At 37.7% G+C, this 26,280-nt stretch overlaps 1 protein-coding gene across 4 annotated transcripts in view; it reads left to right on the forward strand.

Annotated features, from left to right (window-relative positions):
- Positions 1-3,624: 3,624 nt before the first annotated feature.
- Positions 3,625-26,280, forward strand: part of PALS1 (protein associated with LIN7 1, MAGUK p55 family member) — a 107,138-nt gene continuing 84,482 nt past the window's right edge. For 2 of the 4 annotated variants that reach the window (XM_081229978.1, XM_081229980.1), the window contains exon 1: positions 3,625-3,751. The gene's annotated coding sequence lies outside the window, so the exon portion shown is untranslated. Of the gene's footprint in view, positions 3,752-3,781; positions 4,177-26,280 lie in introns of those variants that run through there. The other 2 variants (XM_081229979.1, XM_081229981.1) reach the window with 2 other exon arrangements.

The raw sequence follows: 26,280 nt of genomic DNA on the forward strand, positions 1-26,280 counted from the left end.
GTAGGACAAGAAGCTAGAGTGGTACTTCAGGAGCCCAGAGGACAAAATGGAGAAAATGCTCAACAGTGTCAAACGCTGCTGGCAGGTCAAGGAAGATGAGGACTGAGCATTGACCTTTGCATTTAGGAAAGTTGCTCGTGAGAAACGCTGTTTTGACTCTGGTGGAGTTAAATCTCAATCAGAGTGAGTGCAAGAGAGGCTAGAAGAGGCATTAGAGTTCAGCTCTTTGGAGTTCAGCACAGGTACCACTCCAGACTCAGTCACAGACAGGTATTCACATATGGATATGAATCAAAGTGACAGGTGAGATTAACACACTAACAAAATAGAGATTTGATTGGGAGCGTGGTGAGGAAAAGATGTGGGTCACTTTATAGCCCTTTTTCAAGGAGAACAAATTTGATTTCCTTTCTCTTGGCATTCAGTCTTGGACTTCCCTTCATTAGAAAAATTTCCAAGCTCCAAATTTGCCTACTACCTCTCTCAAAAATAAAAATTCTCCTGGGTCATATTTTATTTATCTATACATCTTCAGCCTAGCAAAGGACCAGCTAAGAAGGGTACAAATAAAAGTGTGATAAATGACTAATATCCTATATATTGAATATCCTACCCTGAAGTTATTGTAGACTACTTGCTGTTCCCATATAAGCCCATGTTTGTCTCTGTGGACTGTACTCAGTCATTCAAATTGATTAAAAAATTTATATCTATCTTTCTAAAGCCATGTGTAAGATCTCAGTTTTCCTATTACTGTGGGTATTTTCATTGTAGTTTATTTACTCTCTATCCCTCTCTCTACCCTGCTGTCATTAGAAGTTAGTAAAGCTTCTCTTAGTATAAGACTACCTTTCTCTAAGTCCATAGAGCACCTCATTTTCATTTACCATATTTTCCCTTATATCTTACCTATATGAACTTGCCTTACTTTTCCCTTTCCTCACCTTTTTATAGTCCAGGACAGGAGCTGTCACATGTTTTGATTCCCTATAGCCCAGTTCTAAGCACATAGGAAGTACTCAGTATACATTTTTAAAATTAATGAGTGAATATTTATTAAAGTCAATTGAGTTGAATGATACTGACCTATACTGAATGATACTGATGCTAACTGCAGACAGTGGGACCTCCCATTCCACATGGCAACAACTGCATAGTGTTCTTAGCTTAGGGACATAATATTTTTAGCTAGGTTTATGAAAGGTTAAGAAGTACTATAAAATATCAAAATAATAATAACTAAACCCAATTAAATTAGAAAAGTTCATGGTTTGTTGGTTTGCTTTCTGGGTTTTGTTTGCATTGATAAAAATTTTAGATATTTATTTAATAATTAATGTACCTACTAATTTGTTGTTTCATAACTTCTCATATCTGAATCAGTGAGTATTCTTCTTTTAATTTACATTATTTCTGATCATCTGGTTCATACAATTATAAGGTGATTAGGCTATTAATTCAGTTATGAAAACTCAGATTTCACTAGTACACAGAGGTAATAAGACCAAAGGGATATAATAGCCTTAGTTAAGAATTTCACATATAATGGTTAATGAATCTTGAAAACTGAGATTTCAGACCTGCTTAATGAATCTTGAAAACTGAGATTTCAGACCTGCTGAAAATATCTGAAATGCAATATTAATATATTTCCCCAAAACCTTTAATGAAATAAACAGCACAACATTTTATTACATCAACATGTAATAGAAGCTGTTGTCAGATGATAGACTGAACAGCTGCCAAGATGAGGAAGGAGGAAGGGTATTTACTAAGGTTACTCTGCACCGTTCACTTGATTTTACAGTTTGGCTTTCATTATTCATCCGAAGTACTTAGTTATAAATTTGCCAGGGTGATTCAGTGGGTAAAGTGCCTTCTGACAGTGGGGTTTAAACCACAGATTGCCCATTTCCTTCTATTTTGGGATGAATATTATATTTTCTTAACTCCCTATGCTATCCATGTTAGATTACATAAGCAGAGGCTTCCAGAATCTTAAAACTAGAAAAAAGAAAAAGTAGCTAACTTGTTAATTTACACATGAGAAAATTTAGGCCCAGGAAACTTGTCACGCACCAATATCACAGAACTAGTTAATTTCAAAGCTAAAACTCAAATCCAATCACCTTGCCTCCAGTTTCTATACCTTCCATTCTTCCAGCTATCCTTCATTTTTTGCACACGAGACCAGTAATTTTGAGTGATTTTGGGATTCCGGGAATGGCTCTATTTACCAGAGAATAAATTTTTTATTTGCCTTAGGTTCTACCCTTTTTTAAGATGAAAATCCCTTTAGAAAGTAAAAATAAGAATTAACATTTGTATAGCATTTCACAAAGGAATTTCCACATATTTTGAGGTCAGTAGCTGCTATCTCACAGAGAGTTGTCAGCATTTTATTAGGACGGGGTTCTGTGACAGAGGAGTCCAAGCAGCTGGGGAAGCAAGGCTAGGTAGCTGGAGGGTTCATTTGGGTGTGGTCTTTTGCAAAACTGCTTGAGGCCAGGCAATTGGAAGGGATGGGTAGAGAGACTACTTTCTAAGGAGGCCATTTCTTTGAACAGCTAGATCAGTGGTTCTCAAATGGAAGTGAGTTTGTCCCCCAGAAGATCTTTGGCAACGTTTAGAGGCATTTTTGATGGTCACAATTGGGGATAGTGGTGCTGTTGGTATCTAGTGGGTAAGAGAGCAGGGGTGCTGCTACACATCCTAAATTGCACAGGACAGCCCCCAAAGAAAGAATTATTTGGTCCAAATAGCGCTGAGGTTGAGAAACCCCGAGCTAAAGGGGAAAAAAATTCATTGAGGAACCAAAGGAAATTTCTTGAATTATTACTTATTTTATGCATTTAAGAACTTAGAAAATGAACTAGGTCTCTTCACACACACACAAAGCTTTTTTTTTTTTTTTCTTTCCTTTTTGGATATGGCTGTTTCTAGGGAATCCTGAAGACTGTTTATCTGGATTTCCTTGAGTTGGATGTGGGTTGAGCCAGGGACTTGAGTTTTGTGAAACAGCTGTGGCCCTTGGCACCTTCCTGTCTGGTTTTCAGAACTCGGTCCTACGTACTAGCTTTGTGGCGTCTTCCGTGGTAGCAGAGAATTCTTTTGTGGGACACTACACACATCCAGGTGTTCAGGTATGTCGTGGTTCTTTTTTACACAAATGTTATATTGTATGATGTGTTTCACAGGACACGAGGAGTCGCCTCAAGAGGAATCAGATTTTTTTCAGGAGCTGACAGACATTCAGGGAGAGAAGAAAGGTCTGTAAGAGCGTTAACCCGCCCATTGCGTCTTAAGGAAACCTCACGTCCTCCCACAACCTGGCCCGCAGGCTCAAGCCGAAAGCTGTTCCCCAGCGACTGAGCGCGAAGAACTTCGCTTTTTCCACTTGAGGCGCACGAGTGCGTGCGTGATCCGGCCCCCGGAGCTTCGGAGCGGACCAATGAGCGGGCCCTTTCTCCGCGCCGGCTCGGGGTTGGGCGAACCGCGCCAGCCTCTCTGCCGAACAGCGCCGGGAGCGCGTGCGCGGTCTCGAGGTGGAGTCGCTGGGGGCGGCGGGGGCGGCGGCGGCGACGGCGGCGACTGGCGGTGGGGCGGGGGCGGGGACTAAGGATTGTGAGGTGGGGAATCGCGAGTTTCTGGATTCTTTATCCGGTATTTTAAGTGCTGCGGGGGAACTGTCGTTTCTGCAGTGTTTGGGAGAGGCCGGGGCGGGAGAAGCGGCGGCCGCCGTGGCGCGAAGGTAAGAGGCGGACCGGCAGCGGCTCGGTGTGGAGGTCTTAATCAACAGGTCCCAGAGAGCGGCCGGGGGAGGGGCAGCCGGGCTCACCCCCTCCCCCACGCGCCGGGCCCGGGCGGGACCCCGGGCTGCTGCAGGCAGCCGGCGCCGGGCCGGCAGCGGAGGGCGTGAGCCCAACCTTTGTCCCTCGGAGGAACGCTGTCTGGCGGTGCCCGCTCCCTCTGGCTTGGCGAACGACTCACCTCGGCGGGGGCTCCTGCCCGGCCGGCCCGAGGTGCAGGGAGGCGCCTTCTCTCTGCGCCCGCGCTCCCGAGTTCGCGACTCTCCTGACTCCCTCCAGGCAGGGTCCGGGAGATCGACGGGGCGAAGAACACTCTCCTTTAGAAGACGGAATGTAGTCGGCGTTTCTCTGCCCGACTCAGCTGCAGGTATTCGGCTGCTCGCTGCATTCTTTAAACAAATAAACAACTTGCTTCCTTGTAACCATTTTCAAGAAGAGCCTAATCTTCTTCATGGTTTCTGATAATTTACTGTAAGTTTGCAAGGTGAACTTTGAAACCTGTAAATTGTTGTAAGCTGTTTTTAATGAGAGGCTTTAAACAATCTTTGGTGCAAATTATGTAACTTCCTAATGATAATAACTCACCTCTGTTTAGTTGATTGACATACGGTAAGGTGTTCGAATTTAGGTTTCGGTCGAAAGGTTTTTCTTGGCATTTGGCGCTGAAATTAAAATCTGATAGCCAGAAGGTTTCTAGTAGTACATAGTGTGTGTGTTGTCTCCATACTCGTTTAGGATTGTGAGAATTTAGATTTGGAAAGCCTGTAGCACAAGAATTTTGAAATTTTGATTTTAATGGCAAGGTGAAAGGAGTTAATATTTCTGTTTTTTTAAAGTATATGTTAATGATAGTATTCTAATTATGCCTTTGGATTATACCGGAAGTTAATAACGTAATAAATTCTGCAATAGGAACAAATGGCATGTTGGTTATTGGTGTCTTTGCAGTATTAGTAGTGGGATAATGAAATGTTAAATAAGGTTTTTGGATTATGAACTACTGATTTTTTACTAGATTCCTGTGGACTTGGCATGTTACAAGTTTTTGGGGTTTTTTTTTTTTTTTTTTTTTTTTGGTATGGCTGCGTTGGGTCTTCGTTGCTGAGAGCAGGCTTTCTCTAGTTGCAGCGAGCGGGGGCTACTCTTCATTGCGGTGTGCGGGCTTCTCATTGCGGTGGCTTCTCATGTTGAGGAGCACGGGCTCTAGGCATGCAGGCTTCAGTGGTTGTGGCTTGCGGGCTCAGTAGTTGTGGCACGCGGGCTCTAGAGCGCAGGCTCAGTAGTTGTGGCGCGCGGGCTTACTTAGTTTTTCTGCGCATTTGGGATCTTCCCGGACCAGGGCTGGAACCCATGTCCCCTGCATTGGCAGGCGGATTCTTAACCGCCGTGACACTAGTGAAGTCCCTATAAGTTTTAAAAGGCTTTTTATACTATTGTAGCAGGTGAAAGCTATTAAATTATAATGTAAGAACTCTGTAGGTGAAACAGGCAAAAAATACGGAAAGCAATTTGTCATTTTATCTTTGTTAAAACAAAATCAAGTAAATCTTACCATGTACTTCAATGACTTTTGGCCAGACTGATCTGAACTTGACAAGATGGACTCATTAATATTAACTTGTTTAGAATGTTAAAATGCGAAAGGATATGAGGGTTACCCAAGTCAGTAGGGTGAGTTTAGGAGTTTGTATGGTCTTTCTAAATTATTATTATATGATTAAAAAGCTCATCACAGACATGCCAAGAAGTTTGGTCCATTGTTTTGTATCAGTGTTCCTGTTGAGTTGGAAATAATCTTAGTCTTTGTATAGTCTAACCTCTTCATTTTCCAGGAAAAGGAAAGTGAGGTTTATAGACAGACTAGTTAGTGGCAGAGTTGGAACTAAGTGCTACCAATGCTGGCCTTCAGATTCCAAGTACAGTGTTCTTTTCACTATATACTGTTGTTAAATAAACAAACCAATAAGTTACCCTTCTTCGATTTTTTTTCATCATGCATTTTCTTTCCTTTTCTTTTTAAAAAAATAACCACTAACCACAATTAATTCATTCCGACTGAAGGGTTGTTTTCAGTTTTTCAATATTTCAAACAATGTTTAATGAACATCCTTGTGCATATCCCCTTGAGCACATTAGTGAAGTTTTCCCTAGAATGAATTGCTGGGCCATAGGTTGATGTGCATTTTCAACTTTACTAGCTGCAGCCAAATTGTCCTCTAAAGTTGTAACAATTTACATACCTGCCAGCAGTATATGAGTCATCCTTGCCCAAACTTGGAATTGTCAGATTGGCATTGTCAGATTTTTAAATTTCTGCCAGTCTGATGGGTGACAAATGATATAATTATTTTCCTTCTTTCACAGAGGTTTTAACTTTATTTTTAATTTACGTGAAGTGAAATTAACTCTTTTTGTTGTACAGTTGTCTTGACAAATGCATAGAGCTGTGCAACTACCAAAATCAAGACGCACAACAGTACCAGCACCTTAAATTCCCTTGAGCTGCTCTTTTGTAGTCAGCTCTTCCCCCACCCTTAACCCCTGGCATCTGATGTTGCCTTTCCCTGTAGTTTGTCTTTTCTAGAATATCAGGTAATGGAATCATACAGTGTTTAGCCTTTTGAGTCTGGCTTCTTTCATTTAGCGTAATACATCTGAGTGTCCGTCCATGTTGTTGAGTGTATCAGCAGTTCCTTCTGTTGTATTGCTGAATGTAGTATTCCATTGTATGGATGTATCACAATTTATTTATCCATCCACTAGTTGAAAGACATTTGAGTTTTTTGTTTGTTTGGACTATGAATAAAGCTGCTATAAATCTTTGCCAACAGGTTTTTACGTGAACATAAGCCTTCATTTCTCTTGGATAAGCACCTCCAAGTGAAATTTTTGGGAAGTGTATGTTTATTAAAAAAACAAAACAAAAAAAACCCTGTGGTGGGCCGAATAATGGCCCACAAAGATGTTCTAATCCTTAGAACCTGTGAGTAAATTAGGTTACATGGCAAAGGTGATTGAAAGTTACAGATGGAATTAATCAACTGACTTTAAAATAGGGAGTTTATCCTGGGATTATCCAGATGCTGTGCTGGTGTATCCTGAAGGTCCTTAAAGGGGAAAGAGAAGATAGAGTCAGAAAGATGTAACAATGAAAGCAGGGTCAGAGAAACGCAGAGTTCTTGGTTTTGAGGTTGGAGAATTTGGGGCATAAGCTAAGGAATGTGGTGGTCTCTAAAAGCAGGAAAAGGCCAGGAAATGGATTAACCTTTAGAACTCCCAGAAAAGACTGTAGCTCTGCCAGCAACTTGATTTTAGCCCAGAGAGACCTGTGTCAGATATTTAACCTACGGAACCTGAGAATAATAAAGTTACGTTGTTTTAAGCCACTAAATTTGTGGTAATTTGTTAAAGCAGCATAGGAAACTATATACACTGTAAAATTGGTTTTCCAAAGAGGCTGAATTGTAGTCCCACTGGCAATGTATGAGTGCTTCAGTTACTTTACATCCTCATCAACACTTGGTATGATCAACCTTTTTAATTTTAGTCACTCTAATAGGTATATAGCAGTATTTCATTGGGGTTTTTATTTGCATTTTTCTCATGAATAATGATGATGATCATCTCTTCTGTGCTTATTTGCCATCTGTATATCTTCTTTGTTGAAGTGTCCAAATTCCAAATCTTTTCCGATTTTTATTTTTATTATTTATTTATTTATTTATTTTTCCATTTTTAAATTGAATTTTCTTGTTTTTATTTTTGGCTGCGTTGGGTCTTCGTTGCTGTGCGCAGGCTTTCTCTAGTGGCAGCGAGCAGGGGCTACTCTTGGTTGCGGTGTGTGGGCTTCTCATTGTGGTGGCTTCTCTTGTTGAGGAGCACGGGCTCTAGGCATGCGGGCTCAGTATTTGTGGCTCGTGGACTCTAGAGCGTAGGCTCAGTAGTTGTGGCCCACAGGCTTTGTTGCTCCACGGCATGTGGGATCTTCCTGGACCAGGGCTCAAACCCATGTCCCCTGCATTGGCAGGCGGATTCTTAACCACTGTGCCACCAGGGAAGTCCTGAGTTAATTTTTGTATAAAGAAAGGTTTAGGTTGAGTTTCGTTTATTCAGTTGTTCCATGACCATTTGTTGAAAAGCCTATTCTTCTCCATAGAATTGCCTTTGTCTCTTGGTCAAAAACCATTTGACTACATTTGTGTGGGTCTATTTCTAGACTCCTGTGTTCCATTGATCTATTTTTTTTGCCAATATCATAGTGTCTTGATTAATATAGCTTTAAAATTAAGGCTTGAAATCAGGTAATGTGAGTTCTCCAACTTGTTTTTCCTTCAAAACTGTTTTAGCTGTTTTAGTTCTTTTGCTTAAATTTTAGAATCAGCTTGTCGATATATCAAAAAAAATTCTGCTAGGATTTTGATTGAGACTGTATTAAATCTATTGATTAACTTGATAATTGACATCTTAACAAGGTAGAGTTTTCCAATCTATGAACATGGTATTTCTCTCCATTTGTTTAAGTCTTTGATTTCTTTCATGAATGTTTTGTAGTTTCAACATGTAGATCCTGCAAATATTAGATGTGTACCTAAGCATTTCAGTTTTTTAGTACTATTGTAAATGATCATTTTTAAAAACTTGGGTTTCCAATTGATCATTGCTAGTATAATTGATTTTTGTATGTTGACTTTGTATCCTGCGTTTTTACTAAACTCATTTATAACTTTTAGGAGCTTTTTCCTGTAGATTTCTTGGGGTTTGTCTAAGGAGATAGTCATGTCATCTATGAATAGAGAAATGTTTCTTTCTTTCTAATATGTATGTCTTTTCTTTTTCTTGACTTTTTGCAGTCTAGGAGTTCCAGTGAGATATTGATTAGGAGTGTTGAAAGGGAACATCCTTGCCTTGTTCACAATCTTAAAGCATTCAGTCTTTCACCTTTAAAATATAATGTTAGATGTAGGTCATTTTGTAGATTCTCTAAATCAGATTAAGGAAGTTTCCTTCTGTTCTGAGGTTGCTGAGGGTTTGGGTTATTTTTTTTTTTTTTAAATCATGAATGGATGTTGAATTTTGTCAGATGCTTTTCTGCATCTATTGAGGTGACCATTTGAATTTTTTTCTTTAATCTGTTAATATGGTGAATTACACTGATTAATTTTTTAAATGTTGATGCAGCCTTGCATGTTTCTGGGAATAACTCCGGCGTTGTTGCAAACTAAATCATTTTGGATTATTTTTCTTTGACATTAACATTTTTCTTAAAAATAAACAAGGAAACTGAACATAAGATTTTGTGAATCAAAGTGTTTATAAAGTCAGATAAATCAAGGTATTCATTAACAGTTGTGTAAATTTTACATGTTGGTAGGACTTAAGTTTTCTTGATCTGTCTATACTGGAGTTTATAGACTGTACCACTGGAGGGACTCTTCTTTAAAATTACTAAATGGAGAAAGAAAATATTATTTGTGACACTGTAATCAAGCATTCCTCGTGCTGGCTTAATTTAGGCAAGTTGTTTAAATGTATTTGGATAGTAAATATATTTTGAATGAAGATAAAATGATTTAATTAGGAGATTTTTTTACTTGGAATGAAAACAACCACAGGAAAAAAACAGGCTCCTTCCTCAACACCGGAAGATCAATTATAGACCCTTGAGTGATCACATAAATGTTTGGCTTGGTCCAAGTATAATGAATTAAGTGAATGTACTAAAAAGTGTGAAGTGAAATATAAAATAAAGTACTTATAAGAAAAAGCCAGGCTGTCTTTTGCTGTACTGAAGATATTCTTTCATGAAAAATGTGGGTACATAGTAAAAAGATGCATGCTTATTAAATATACTTTAATATGTTGAATTGTGAAGTTTTTCCTCCATCAGTTCAGACTACAGAAGACAGTTTAATTGTTAAGAATAAGGTTTCATGGGGAGTTCCCTGGGGGTCCAGTGGTTAGGACTCTGTGCTTCCACTGCAGGGGGCATGGGTTCGATCTCTGGCCGGGGAACTGAGATCCCACATGCTGTGCAGCGCGGCTAAAAAAAAAAAAAAGAATAAGGTTTCAATAACTTCATAATCAAGCTGTTTAATTTTATCATTTTTATAAATTTGGGCTTATCATATGATTTAACCACTATAAAAATTCAAGCAATTTCTCTCATATAATTTTAAAGTTCCTTCTTAAGTTATTAGTTGTCTCAAAGACCCTAAACATCGAAGTTTTGAGGCCTCTGAGGTTCTTGGCAGTATTGATCCTTTAAGGCAGGGGTTGACAAATTTCTTTAAAGGGCAAGATAGTGAATATTTTAAGCTTTGCAGATCATATAATTTCTGTTGCAGGTCCTCAGCTCTGCTGTTACAGTGCAAAGATGGCCAAACGAATGTGACTGTGTTCCAGTAAAACTTTGTTTATTAAAATCAGGATATGCCTTGATTTGGCCTGTGGGCTTAGTTTGCCTACTTTGGTTTTGGGCAAAAAGTTAGCAGGAGAAATGAAAATAATTATAGTAATGTAGCAGAAAGACCCTTAGGGTCAGCTGAGTTGGGAGGTTATTCCATGCTCTAATTCCCAGCCAAGCCCTCACTTTCCTTATCTTTAACATGTGGCCACCTCGGAAGATGATTTAAAAGGTTAAAAATAGGGTATGGAAGGCACTGAGCAAAATATTCTGACACATAGTAGATACTCAATAAATATTTGCTCCCACCACCCCACCATTTTATATTATTTTACAGTGTGTAGTATATCTGATTAGTTATTCCAAATATTAGAAATTATAGTTGTGTTTATATTTATAGCTAAATTGTCTTTTGAATTATACTTTTTGGCCATATAAGTTATAACTGTTTGGTTTCACAATAGTATCAGAAACTTCACATGAAAAAAATTGAGAATTTGTGTTGGAATATAATTTCATGTTTTGAAGATTTTACATTGTCACAAAAAATGTTTGATAATGTCACTTAAAATGCATTACTTTGATTTGACCTAAGAAGCAGGTTTTCTGTATTTTGTGTGCTTCAGAGTGCCTTTAAGACTGCATTCATTTAAGTTAATTGACTGCCTCCTGTGAGTGAACTGAACTAGGTGCTCTGCTAGGATTTGGTCGTACTTAAAAAGTACCCGGGCTTCCCTGGTGGCGCAGTGGTTGAGAGTCCGCCTGCCGATGCAGGGGACACGGGTTCGTGCCCCGGTCTGGGAGGATCCCACAGCCGTGGAGGGGCTGGGCCCGTGAGCCATGGCCGCTGAGCCTGCGCGTCCGGGGCCTGTGCTTCGAAATGGGAGAGACCACAACAGTGAGAGGCCCGCGTACCGCAAAAAAAAAAAAAAAGTACCCATATTTAGATACTCATTTTTGCGTAATGTTTGGGACATAAGGGAAGCGTCAGAAAGTTGTTTTTCTTTCTTTCTGAATTACTGTCAAGATAAAGCTGGATTCGAGATTTTTAACTCCCCTCCAAAAAAAAATTTTGTGCTCCTTCACAGATCAGAGGCAGAGATGCCACATAGGTGGATGTTGAAATAATTTTGCGCCAGTAGTTGGTGGCAGGACTAGGGTTGGATCTCACATACCAGACTCATAATCTTTTTAGTACTCTTTTCATTGCACCATTGCCTGGTTTGTTAGCTCTGTTATCACCTGCATCTGGACTCCCAGAAATCTAGCTTTCTTGTCCCATGTTCTCCATTTTCCCCCTAAAGCTTAAACAGAAGCTGTTGCAAAGTCTTATCAAATTTTACCAAGAAAACTTTATATTATTATTTAAATAGTTACAGCTTAGAATATAATTGTATTATACTTAATATGAAAGAAAAGTTTGCTGTTTTTAAGCAGATTTTTAAAATTCTGCTTTACATTGGTTATATTATCTGTATGATATTTATGTATAAGGAGTTGGTTTTCCTTTGTTCTACAAGTAATCATCACTCACTTTTGCACACTTTTGTCTGCCTCAGATTTCCTAACTAGTTTATTCAGAAAATTATAGGTAAATACCGAATACTTACAATATGAAGACTTTGGGCAGGATATAGAGAAGTATTAGATAAAGTCACTGCCCTCAAAGGTCTGGCTTTGAAATAAGTATGGACAGTCCCTTAGAGATTAGGTTGGATTAGGAGAATTTAATAGTTGTTTGAAATGGGCAGAGTCACAGAATTGCTCAAATAATATGCAAATAAATTGTAGGATTGTACTTATAATGTTACAGAATTATAAGTTTATTTCAAAAAATAATATATCACAGTTTATTTAACTGTATTACTGTTGGTGAGTTGTTCTAGCTTTTGGTTATTATGAGTAACGTTACCATGAATGTCCTTGCACGTTTAGTCTATCAAGGTTAATATGTACATGTGTTTCTCTAGGGCTGTGCCCTCTAGTATGGTAGCCATTAGCCACATATGACTATTTATTTATTTATTTATATTTGAATTTCATTTATTTTTTTATACAGCAGGTTCTTATTATCTATTTTCCACATATTAGTGTATATATGTCAATCCCAATCATGACTATTTAAATTTAAATTAACTAAAATAAAAAATTCAGCTCTTCAGTTACACTAGCCACGTTTCAAGTGCTTCATAACCATATATGGCCAGTGGCTATGTTATTATTGCATAATGCAGATATAGAATATTTCCGTTATTGCAGAAAGTTCTATTGGACATCACTGTTCAAAGTATATAATTAGGAGTGAAATTGCTGGATGATAGCATAGGGGAATGGTCAACTTACTAGATAATGCCATACTCTTTAGCGTAAACTATTGAGTTTCTTCAAATTGCCTCACATTGAAAACTGTAAATTCTACTTTATAAATACTGGACATGTAAACTTAACTGTCTATTAATCTTTTGTGAATCTTATGGTCGTTTGGCCCTGTCCCCCCAAACACACACGCTGTTCTTCATATCAGGAAATTCATGGAAATTAGATCATGAACCCCAGAGTTAAACCTCTGACGCAAGTGATTTGTCTGAGAACTATACAAGTAAGCTGCAGGTGTTTTTCAAAATAATGATTCACTTAAGAGTACTCAGTAGATACCTAAGAGTTTATGAAAGGAAATTTGATGGTTCTTTGTAGGCATCTTAAAGGGATAGTGTTCCTTTTATGTCTTATCCTTTTATACTTTACACCTTACCCCTTTATACTTAAATTTTATAGTGAGAGTAGTAGTGCATTTGGCTAAATTACAGTACTTTTTGCTTTCCCCTAACTCCTACCCAGAACTGTATCCCTTGCCCCATCTTTTAATGTGTCATGCAGTATGCTATATCCTTTGTATATAGTTGTTTTTAAAATAAATTTATTTTATTTATTTATTTTTCGCTGCGTTGGGTCTTCATTGCTGCATGCGGGCTTTCTCTAGTTGTGGCGAGCAGGGGCTACTCTTCGTTGAGGTATGTGGGCTTCTCATGGCGGTGGCTTCTCTTGTTGTGGAGCAAGGGCTCTAGGCGCGTGGGCTTCAGTAGTTGTGGCGCGCAGGCTTAGTTGCTCCGCGGCATGTGGGATCTTCCTGGACCAGGGCTCAAATCCGTGTCCCCTGCATTGGCAGGTGGATTCTTAACCACTGTACCACCGGGGAAGCCCTGTATATAGTTTTAAACATTAACAACTTTGTGACTGAACAGAGGCTCAGAGAGATTATTTTATCCAGAGTCCTGTTGTAACTGATAGCAGGTATTTGAATTCAGTTTGACTCCAAAGCCCTTGGATTTTTCTACTTTGTATTTTAGCCTGCCTTAAGACTTACCTTGTTTAACACTGTCTTTTTGGTAAGATTAAAAATTTTTTTTAGGAAAACCATCTTTAATTTAGTGTTTAAATTGTACTTGAATTAAAGTGAAGAACTTTGAACCTGTAAATTGTGAGCTCCTTAAGGGTAGGAGCTATGTCTTTTTATTTTAGTATCTCACTGCTTACTATGGCACAAGGTAGGTGCATGTAATCAATTTGCACTTTTTAATCATTTACTTGTTAAACCTTAGCCTTACTTGTGAGTTTCATCCCAGAGACTGTTCTAATGTAGTTACCTCCTATAACCTGAGAGAATTTGAGACTCAAAACATTGAATGTTGGCTGTGTGTTTAATTATGGGTGGAGGGTTCTTGATTCACTTTATTTACAAAGATATAAACATGAACAGATGAATTTGCTCATGGCTTTGTCTTGCTTTTTTGTGGGCTCTTACTGAGAGATATTGTAGTTACAAACCTTGCACTGATTAAGTACTCAGACTATGGAGCCAGACTTGTGCTGAAATGCCTTCTTGACTTGTGTGTGACTCTGGACAGGTTTACCTGTGAAGATCTGATTAGTTATCTGCAGAATAAGGAATGCTGTACTTGTGGGGGGTTGTACTTGTGCCTGATTCAGAAGGCTTTAAGGGAGGAAAAACCTTTTTCTCTTTCCTCCTAGGTTCATTGTCTGGGGCCCTGTAAATATAAACTGACAAAAGACAGATTAACAGGAGAAATTGTTTATTACTTATGCATATGGAGACCTTCAGAGAAAAGAATTGAAGACCAAAGAAGCAGAGAGACTGAATGATAAATTGTGGAATTGAGACAAGACAAAGGAAAAGAGGCTTTTAGGGGCTGTAAATTGTGGGAAGGTAATTATGTGGGGGGAACAAATGGAATATAAAGGTTATTTTAGTAAGGTTTGTTATGCAGATTTAAGTTGGTGTCATCTGCTTTGATAATAGTCAACTCCCAGGGTTGAGGTCCTCTTTATGGTACCTTTACAAATGGAAATTAATGCTAGCTTTAAAAAGGGAAATTTATGCTGTGCTTTTTAAGCCTGATAGGGGAGGACAGTTTTTTTTTTTCCTGTGTCTGTTTCTTAATTGCCTTTAGCTCAAAATAATCCTTATGCCAGTGTCACATTTTGGGGTGGAATATTCTGATCCCCTTCAGAGTCTTTATTCTGAGGATTAATTGAGATGATGTATCAAGAATGATTAGCGAGAGGGCAGACAGCAGAAGCAAGAAGAGCTACAATCCTGCAGCCTGTGGAACAAAAACCACATTCACAGAAAGATAGACAAGATGAAAAGCAGAGGGCTATGTACCAGATGAAGGAACAAGATAAAACCCCAGAAAAACAACTAAATGAAGTGGAGATAGGCAACCTTCCAGAAAAAGAATTCAGAATAATGATAGTGAAGATGATCCAGGACCTCAGAAAAAGAATGGAGGCAAAGATCAAGAAGATGCAAGAGGGCTTCCCTGGTGGCGCAGTGGTTGAGAATCTGCCTGCTAATGCAGGGGACACGGGTTCGAGCCCTGGTCTGGGAGGATCCCACATGCCGCGGAGCAACTAGGCCCGTGAGCCACGACTACTGAGCCTGCGCGTCTGGAGCCTGTGCTCCACAACAAGAGGCCGCGACAGTGAGAGGCCCGCGCACCGCGATGAAGAGTGGCCCCCGCTTGCCGCAACTAGAGAAAGCCCTCACACAGAAATGAAGACGCAACACAGCAAAAATAAATAAATAAATTAATAAAAACTCCTACCCCCAACATCTAAAAAAAAAAAAAAAAAAAAAAAAGAAGATGCAAGAAATGTTTAGCAAAGACCTAGAAGAATTAAAGAACAAACACCTAGAAAAATTAAAGAACAGACAAACAGAGATGAACAATACAATAACTGAAGTGAAAAATACACTAGAAGGAATCAATAGCAGAATAACTGAGGCAGAAGAACAGATAAGTGACCTGGAAGACAGAACGGTGGAATTCACTGCCGCAGAACAGAATAAAGAAAAGTGAATGAAAAGAAATGAAGACAGCCTAAGAGACCTCTGGGACAACATTAAATGTAAGAACATTCGTATTATAGGGGTCCCAGAAGGAGAAGAGAGAGAGAAAGGACCCAAGAAAATATGTGGAGAGATTATAGTCGAAAACTTCCCTAACATGGGAAAGGAAATAACCACCCAAGTCCAGGAAGCGCAGCAAGTCCCATACAGGATAAACCCAAGGAGAAACACGCCAAGACACATAGTAATCAAATTGGCAAAAATTAAAGACAAAGAAAAATTATTGACAGCAACAAGGGCAAAATGAAAAATAACATACAAGGGAACTCCCATAAAGTTAACAGCTGATTTCCCACCAGAAACTCTACAAGGCAGAAGGGAGTGTCATGATATATTTAAAGTGATGAAAGGGAAGAACCTACAACCAAGATTACTCTACCCAGCAAGGATCTCATTCAGATTCGACGGAGAAATCAAAAGTTTTACAGACAAGCAAAAGCTAAGAGAATTCAGCACCACCATACCGGCTCTACAAGAAATGCTAAAGGAACTTCTCTAAGCGGAAAACACAAGAGAAGAAAAAGACCCACAAAAACAAACCCATAACAATTAAGAAAATGGTAATAGGAACATACATATCGATAATTACCTTAAACATGAATGGATTAAATGCTCCAACCCAAAGACACAGGCTCTCTGAATGGATACCAAAATAAGACCCATATATATGCTGTCTACGAGAGACCCACTTCAGACCTAGGGACACATACAAACTGAAAGTATGGGGATGGAAAAAGGTATTCCATGCAAATTGAAATCAAAAGAAAGCTGGAGTAGCAATGCTCATATCAGATAAAATAGACTTTAAAATAAAGAATGTTACAGGAGACAAGGAAGGACACTACATAATGATCAAGGGATGAATCCAAGAAGAAGATATAACAATTATAAATATATGTGCACCCAACATAGGAGCACCTCAATACATACGGCAGCTGCTAACAGCTATAAAAGAGGAAATCGACAGTAACACAATAATAGTGGGGGAGTTTAACACCTCACACCAACGGACAGATCATTGACACAGAAAATTAATAAGGAAACACAAGCTTTAAATGACACAATAGACCAGATAGATTTCATTGATATTTGTAGGACATTCCATCCCCAAACAGCAGATTACACTTCCTTCTCAAGTGCTTATGGAACATTTTCCAGGGTAGATCATATCTTGGATCACAAATCAAGCCTTGGTAAATTTAAGAAAATTGAAATTGTATCAAATATCTTTTCCGACCACAACAGTATGAGACTAGATATCAATTACAGGAAAAAATCTGTAAAGAAAATACAAACACATGGAGGCTAAACAATACGTTACTAAATAACCAAGAGAACACTGAAGAAATCAAAGAGGAAATAAAAAAAATACCTAGACACAAATCACAACGAAAACACAATGATCCAAAACCTATGGGATGCAGCAAAAGCAGTTCTAAGAGGGAAGTTTATAGCAATACAAGCCTACCTCAAGTTAACAAGAAAAATGTCAAATAAACAATCTAACCTTACACCTAAAGGAACTCAGGAAAGAAGAACAAACAAAACCCAAAGTTAGTAGAAGGAAAGAAATCATAAAGATCAGAGCAGAAGTAAATGAAATAGAAACAAATAATAGCAAAGACCAGTAAAACTAAAAGCTGGTTCTTTGAGAAGATAAACAAAATTGATAAATATTTAGTCAGACTCATCAAGAAAAAGAGGGAGAGGACTCAAATCAATAAAATTAGAAATGAAAAAGAAGTTACAGCACACACCACAGTAATATAAAGCATCCTAAGAGACTACTACAAGCAACTCTATGCCAACAGAATGGAAAATCTGGAAAAAATGGACAAATTCTTAGAAAGGTGTAAACTTCCAAGACTGAACCAGGAAGAAATAGAAAATATGAACAAACCAGTCAAAAGTAATGAAATTGAAACTGTGATTACAAAGGTTCCAACAAACAAAAGTCCAGGACCAGATGGCTTCACAGGTGAATTCTATCAAACATTTAGAGAAGAGCTAACACCCATCCCTCTCAAACTGTTCCAAAAAATTGCAGAGGAAGGAACACTCCCAAACTCATTCTATGTGGCCTCCATCACCCTGATACCAAAACCAGACAAAGATACTACAAAAAAAGAAAATTACAGACCACTATCACTGATGAATACAGTTGCAAAAATCCTTAACAAAATACTAGCAAACAGAATGCAACAACACATTAAAAGGATCATACACCACGATCAAGTGGGATTTATCCTAGGGATGCAAGGATTCTTTGGTATATGCAAATCAATCATTGTGATATACCATATTAACAAATTGAAGAAAAAAAACTATATGATCATCTCAATGGATGCAGAAAAAGCTTTTGACAAAATTCAGCACCCATTTATGATACAAACTCTCCAAAAAGTTGGCATAGAAGGATTCTACCTCAACATAATAAAGGCCATATATGACAAACCCACAGCAAACATCATTCTCAATGGTGAAAAACTGAAAGCATTTCCTCTAAGATCAGGAACAAGACAAGGATGTCTACTCTCGCCACTATTATTCAACATAGTTTTGGAAGTCCTAACCACGGCCATCAGAGAAGAAAAAGAAATAAAAGGAATACAAATTGAAAAAGAAGAAGTAAATCTGTCACTGTTTGCAGATGACATGATACTATACATAGAGAATTGTAAAGATGCCGCCGGAAAACTACTAGAGCTAATCAATGAATTTGGTAAAGTTGCAGGATACAAAATTATTGTGCAGAAATCTCTTGCATTCTTATACACGAATGATGAAAAATCTGAAAGAGAAATTAAGGAAACACTCCCATTTACCACTGCAACAGAAAGAATACAATACCTAGGAATAAACCTACCTAGGAAGACAAAAGACCTGTATGCAGAAAACTGTAAGACACTGATGAAAGAAATTAAAGATGATACAAACAGATGGAGAGATAAACCATGTTCTTGGATTGGAAGAGTCAATTTTGTGAAAATGACTACACTACCCAGAGCAATCTACAGATTCAATGCAATCCCTATCAAATTACCAGTGGCATTTTTTTGTACAGAACTAGAGCAAAAAATCTTAAAATTCGTATGGAGATGCAAAAGACCCCGAATAGCCAAAGCAGTCTTGAGGGAAGAAAATGGAGCTGGAAGAATCAGGCTTCCAGACTTCAGACTATACTACAAAGCTACAGTAATCAAGAGAGTATGGTACTGGCACAAAAACAGAAATACAGATCAGTGGAACAGGATAGAAAGCCCAGAGACAAACCCATGCATCTATGGTCAACAATCTATGATAAAGGAGGCAAGGATATTCAGTGGAGAAAAGACTTCTTCAGTAAGTGGTGCTGGGAAAACTGGAGAGCTACATGTAAAAGGATGAAATTAGAATGCTCCCTAACACCATACACAAAAATAAATTCAAAATGGATTAGAAATCTTAATGTAAGACTGGACCCTATAAAACTCTTAGAGGAAAACATAGGAAGAACACTGTGACATAAATCACAGCAAGATCTTTTTTGATCCACTTCCTAGAGTGATGGAAATAAAAACAAAAATAAACAAACGGGACCTAATGAAACTTAAAAGCTTTTGCACAGGAAAGGAAACCATAAACAAAATGAAAAGACAATCCTCAGAATAGGAGAAAATATTTGCAAACCAATCAACAGACAAAGGATTAATCTCCAAAATATATAAACAGCTCATGCAGCTCAATATTAAAAAAAAACCCAATCCAAAAATGGGCAGAAGACCTAAATAGACATTTCTCCAAAGAAGACATACAGATGGCCAAGGAGCACATGAAAAACTGCACAACATCACTAATTATTAGAGAAATGCAAATCAAAACTACAATGAGGTATCACCTCACACCAGTTAGGATGGGCATCATCAGAAAATCTACAAACAACAAATGATGGAGAGGGTGTGGAGAAAAGGGAACCCTCTTTCCCTGTTGGTGGGAATGTAAATTGATACAACCATTATGGAGAACAGTATGGAGGTTCCTTAAAAAACTAAAAATAGAATTACCATATGACCCAGCAATCCCACTACTGGGCATATACCCAGAGAAAACCATAATTCAAAAAGACACATGCACCCCAGTGTTCATTGCAGCAGTATTTACAATAGCCAGGTCATGGCATCAACCTAAATGCCCATCGACAGATGAATAGATCAAGAAGATGTGGTACATATATACAATGGAATATTACTCAGCCATTATGAACAAAATTGGGTCATTTGTAGAGACGTGGATGGATGTAGAGACTGTCATACAGAGTGAAGTCAGTTAGAGAAAAACAAATATTGTATATTAACGCATATATATGGAACCTAGAAAAATGGTACAGATGAACTGTTTTGCAGGGCAGAAATAGAGACAGAGATGTAGAGAACAAATGTATGGACACCAAGGGGGGAATGTGGCATGGGAGCATGGTGGTGGTGTGATGAATTGGGAGATTGGGATTGACATATATACACTAATATGTATAAGATGGGTAACTAATAACCTGCTGTATAAAAAAATAAATAAAATAAAAATTAAGAAAAAAAAGAATGATTAGCATACTACTTGGTGTATATTAAGCACTTCATAAATGCTTATCCATAGATAAGAGATAGGAAGAATACAGAGCTGGTTTATGATGTTTACCTGGAATAGCAAAGAACTGCATTATGTTTTAATAAATATATTTTGAATAGATTGTATGATTATCAATAATTTGATTAAACAGTTTTATAGTAATTGTGTGAATTGGTTGTCATAGACTGAGTCAGTGATGAATAATTATAATTGTGCGTTGAGGTAGAATTTTTTTCATCTCTGAAATAATAGTGAAAGTCAATGGGGGAAAACAATTTGTTGCTTTATTTATAAACAGCTTATGTATGTAGTGAGATCAAGTTCTACTCAGCTTTATCAGTTTTTCTTATTGACTCTCAAGCATTACTCTGGGGTAATTTTTACTAGGTCATTTTTACTACACATGTTTAGGCTTAAAAGTAACAGTTTGTAGAGTTTGAGTTTAATTAGGGAGATTTAAAATTTTATGTTTAGAAAGCATTTGTTTAATTTTACTCATGTCTGTGTGCTTGCATTAGTGTTTCATTTACTTTTTTTCCTTTTGTGTAATGGAAGCCTTTTTTATTCATCTTGAGTCTTATATTCTTTCCCATTTATACAGGTTTTCTTAGAATGCTCTTCCTGTGCAGGTAATTCCTATAGCATTTTCTGCAGTTGTAGTATAGCACTTACCAAATACCATTGCAGTTCTATAGGGGTTTTGTTTGTTTGCTTGTATACTTCCATGTTTTCCATACTAGAATTTAAGTTCATTAAGGATAAAAACTCTGCCTTAGCAATCTTTTTCTTGCCAATGACTATCCCATGTTTTTGTACCAAATGGGTACTTACATTGTTGCAGGAATGTGTAGTTTAGTAACCCTTCATAACTATAGTATTTCTGTACAGTAATCTTTAAGATTGACCTTTTGTTCTTATTTCTTGTTGCATAATATCCCCTTTATGTTTTCCTGCCTTCTAAGACTGTCTGGTCAAAATCAGATCATTACTCATACCCAGACATCAGTCAACAATTCTATAGTACTAAAAGTTCAGTGGATTCTAAACTGGGTGACATTTTTATCCTCATCAGTCTTCTTCATTCTCAAATTCTCCTTTCCTGTTTTGATGACACAACTCTAGTTCTGGTTCTGAAAATATTCTCTATTGATTATTAATTTTGCTTAATGTTCTTGTTCTAATAACTCTGAAATGGTATTTCTTCAATGACAAGGCAAATTCCTTTTTTTTTTTAAATGGCCAGTTGTTGAATTGTATACCAATAAACCATCTAGGTAGAGATAATCATCTACTAATTTGCTGACGTTTGGAGTATATTTTTTGTTCTCTAGTAAGCTATATATACATCATTGAGGTCAAAATTTAGTATCTCTTGCAATGTATTTTTAGAGACCTGCAACTTGTGACACATGTGTTTCAGGGAAAGTAATTGACTAAAGGATTGACACCTAAGATTAAAGGGGAAGGAGAAAATCTATATAAAATAGGCTTAGAAATAGGCATCTAGAAGGCAAAACAATAGCCATGTGAGTTTGGTAATTAGGATTCTTTGAGTTTGTGATTATGCATTATTAATATGATGAAAGATGAACTTGACTTACTATATTGTAAAGTATTAGTGGTCCCTTTTGGAATTTTTCTTAAAACTAATGTTCTTATTCCATTGGTAAACTGGTTTCCTCTCATTTTTAAATTAAAGATGTAATGTATGCATTTTTGTGTGGCAGAGGAAATCCTGACTTCCAAAGAGTCATGATCCTAAGGTCTTAAGTGCTTTATTTAGAAATTCTTATTTATTGTTGCATTGTTTATAAAATTGTTTAGGGCCTTGGGGGTAATATTTTGATTCCTTTTCTTTGCCTGATGGTTCTAGAACTCTTGAAAGGGCTTTGTTGCTTCTGCTAATTTTTATGTACTTTAAGAAGGTAGTTGTAATTTTAAAAGTTTCTATGTTTTTTTTTCTTTTAAAAAAGTATTATCTGTGTGTTTTTTCTCCCAAATTATGAAAGTAACACTTTTTTTGTCAATATTTTGTAAGATATCCAAATTGTATAGAAGACAGACCTGAGAGGTCTGTTATCCTTACTTTTCAGAGATAGTAAGTGAAAACAGTATTGCATATATTCTTCCAGATTTCTTGTTAATAACTTTATAAACGTTTTTTATGTGCATTTATAAAAATGGGATGATATATAAACACCATTTGGAAACCTAATTTATTCACTTGCCTTTGTTCCATGTTAATTGGTATAGGGCTTCATGCTCTAGTAACCACATTAAAAATTTTTTGAAAGAAACGGGTGACATTCCTTTTCTTTTCTTTTTTTTTTTTAGCTGCACTGCGTGGCTTGCAGGATCTCAGTTTCCTGACCAGGGATTGGGCCCAGGCCATAGCAGTGAAAGCCTGAAATCCTAACCATTAGACCACCAGGGGACTCCCTTAATAGTATATTCTATTTAACACAATGTCTAAAAAAATTACCATTTCTACATGTATTAAATACAAAAAATAATGAGATGTTTTACATTCATTTTTTTCCCCCACACTGAGTCTTCAAAATCTAGTTGTGTATTTTATACTGATGGCACATCTCAGAATGATAAACTTGCATTGGAAATACTTGATCTATATTTAGAGTTTTTAAAATTTACAGTTGAAAAAGTAGAGTAACATATCCCAGTTTTTCAAAACATACTTTATAGGATAAATTTCTAGAAAAGGAATTGATAGTGAAGGTTTATTTAAAATTTTTGGTATATAGTTGCAAAATTGTCCTGTATAACATTGTACTGATATATATAAGAGTCAACAGTACATAATGTCTGTTTTCCTATATTGTTTCCAACGCTGGACATGATTGGTCACTCACACAGACACACAAAAACCGTATACCAAAGTGAATATTTTTACATATTCTACTTTTTTTTTCTTCCTACTTTAATTGGAAGAAAAGGGCCATTCTCACTATAAATGTTTCCTTGCAGAGAACAACAAAAAGGCAGAGCCAAAAGTCATGAGCAGCTGTGAGGAATTAAGGTAGGGGGCAAGGATGCAAAAGAATAACTCAGAGAGGATGTGATCTGCTCTAGTACCAAGTAAATCATGGTCTTAACAAATTTACCTCATGTACTCTTTCTGAGGAAGCTATTGAAGGTCTCTCAAAAAGAAGGGAGTAGATAAAGAGGAAAGAGGTGAGGAGAATTTATCAGGGTAAGGATGAACACATGAAGACGACTTAGAGAATATATTCAGACTGGAGCATGTTTTTGTCAGATTCCATGCAGAAAACAGATGGCAAAATCAGCCTGAGTAATGGAAGACAGTTTAATCAATGGACCGTTCACAAAGGTGTGGGTTGGGCTAAGGGAGCTAACAAGGATGGTGAAGCACCCAGGGTTAGCAATAGCAGGCAGCCAGCTAAGCCTGGGCCTAAAAGGGCAAAGGCGGAAGTAATTATTGGCATTTACAAGAGCTACTGCTGTAGGAGAGGGGCCACTGGATGAGAACTGTGGCCTTAGAAGAACATACCGCCTACCAAACTACAGGGGGAAGTGAGGGGGATGAAGAACCCAACCACTCTCTCCCCCTTTCCAATGGGTACTTCCCCCCTGGCCTGGCTGAACCCATGGGAAGCCAGAGGACAAGAGAACATGGGTAATGCAGTCTGTAGAGGTCAGCCTTTTTGGATGTGGAGCTGATGGACAAGGATGGTGAGTGGATCTGGGCAGAAAGAAAATAGCCAGTTTAGAACTGGAGAATGGAGGGCTTCAGAAAGGATGTCACACAAAAAAAGAAAGAAAACAATAGGGTACCTGATTGGCTTCAGTATGTACATTAAAAAGTAAATTGAGGGCTTCCCTGGTGGCGCAGTGGTTGAGAGTCCGCCTGCCGATGCAGGGGACACGGGTTCGTGCCCCGGTCCAGGAAGATCCCACATGCCATGGAGCGACTAGGCCCGTGAGCCATGGCCACTGAGCCTGTGCGTCCGGAGCCTGTGCTCCAGAACGAGAGAGGCCACAACAGTGAGAGGCCCGCGTACCGCAAAAAAAAAAAAAAAAAAAAAAAAAAAAGTAAATTGAATCATCTACCAGAGAGTATGGGGATATATTAGTGACTTAACTAAAAAGTGAAATATAACTTATGGGGAGAGGGAAATGTATAAATAAATGCTACAGCAGAGGCATAGATTAAGTACCCTAGAGGGGTGGGGTTGGTTGTGAATGGGAACAGGCAGAATTAAGGAAGACTTCATAAGACATTTAATGGAAGAGGAACATTTTAACAGATAAAGAATTGAACAAAAAGGACTTTTTCCCCAGGTATGAGAAAGAATAAGTCAAAGTTGCGGAGGAAAGAAATTGCAGGGCTTGTACTGGAAATGGCAAGTACAGCTGACCGTTGAACAACTCGGGGCTTAGGGGCAACCCCTCTGCCCAGTCAAAAATCTGAGTATAATTTATAGCCTGCCCTCCGTATCTGTGGATTCAACCAACCTCAGATTGTGTTATAATGTAGCATTTACTACTGAAAAAAATCTGCATATAAGTGGATCTGTGCAATTCAAAGTCGTGTTGTTCGAGGGTCACCTTTAGTTTGATATGGAAGATAGAGGAGGGAGAAATAAATTGGGAAAAGTATTCTGGACTAAGTCAAGGGGAACCATATTCCAGGCTAAGAAATTTGAAATGTGTTCTACAGAGTAGTTGTTAAGTGCCAGAGTCAAACAGACTTCGGTTTGACTCCCAACTATGCCATTTAGCTTTTGGCAATGGACAAGTTACTTATCTTTGCTAAATTACAAAATTGAGCAAGGAGATGGTTGTAAGGGTTAAATGAGATATTTCATACGAGGTGCTTAGCTCAGTGAATAAATGGTACCTAGTAAACCCTTGGTAAACAGTAGCTTAAGATAGGGGAAAGGCAGCAGGAACTTTTGAAAAGGGATACTGTCATGATTGTACGTGTGCTTCAGGAAAGTTAAACTGGCAGTACTCTCTGTAAAATGTAAAATGATTGTCAGCTAGAGACACTGAGTTGGGGGTGACTATCAAGAAGTTCATAGAAAAACCCATGAAAGAAATAATGTGTATATGATTTAAGGTAGTAGTATGAGAAGAGAGAAGCTGAAGGAGGTATATGTGAGATATTGTGGAAGGAGAATTGATGGGAGTTGGTATAATTAGTTCTTAATATATTTAGGGGTATTAAGGTTGTAATTTTAAGTACTTAAATTTGACCCCAAAGGGATAGCTAATTTATCTAACAGGATCTGGTCTATTGTATTTTTATGGTATTCATTTTTCAAGCTATACGTTAATATTTTATTATCAAAACAGTTGTCAAGACAGGACATTTGGCTCACAATGGCAGGACATACTGAAATTGGAACAATCCAGAGTAGAGAGTAACATTTTAAAAATGTTACTGAGAAGTTGGGATGTTGGTAGCTTAGTTTCACTTTTCAAATAGGTTGGAAAATTCACTTGCATTTTCTACTATTTCTCCACTTGACTACTTCTGCTGCTTGACTGAGTATTTAGAAACTGAGCAATTGATGTTATGCTGCCGCAATCTGACACTATAGTAACTTTGTAGTCTCTTAACACATGGAACAGTGAAATTAATTACCAGATTAAACTTCATTTTATGAAGCACTCAATTGAGGAGAAAAGATGAATTTTCTATAATCATATTGTAAAGGTAAAAGAAAGACGTAATTATGTGATTTTTGAAAGGAAACCTGTAGTCAGTATGGTATTGTCTTACAGAAATATAGCTAACTTAGCACTATGGATCCACATAAAGTTTCACTCACCTGGATTTTAGTTCCTATTCTAGTACTTCTAGCTCTGACTTAACTTGCAATGCTTGCATATCTTCTGGAAAATGGGGATATCTGACCTGCTTACCTTTCAGGGCACCTGTGGAGATCAAATGAGGTAATGTGCTTGGATTGCTGTGGAAACTGAAAAGCTTTACAAATGCAAGATGTGAATATGAAATCACTTACAAATTTTCATTTCTAGCCTTTGGT

The sequence above is a fragment of the Mesoplodon bidens genome, assembly GCF_964165515.1.
Source record: "Mesoplodon bidens genome assembly, chromosome: 3".
NCBI classification, from domain to species: domain Eukaryota; kingdom Metazoa; phylum Chordata; class Mammalia; order Artiodactyla; family Ziphiidae; genus Mesoplodon; species Mesoplodon bidens.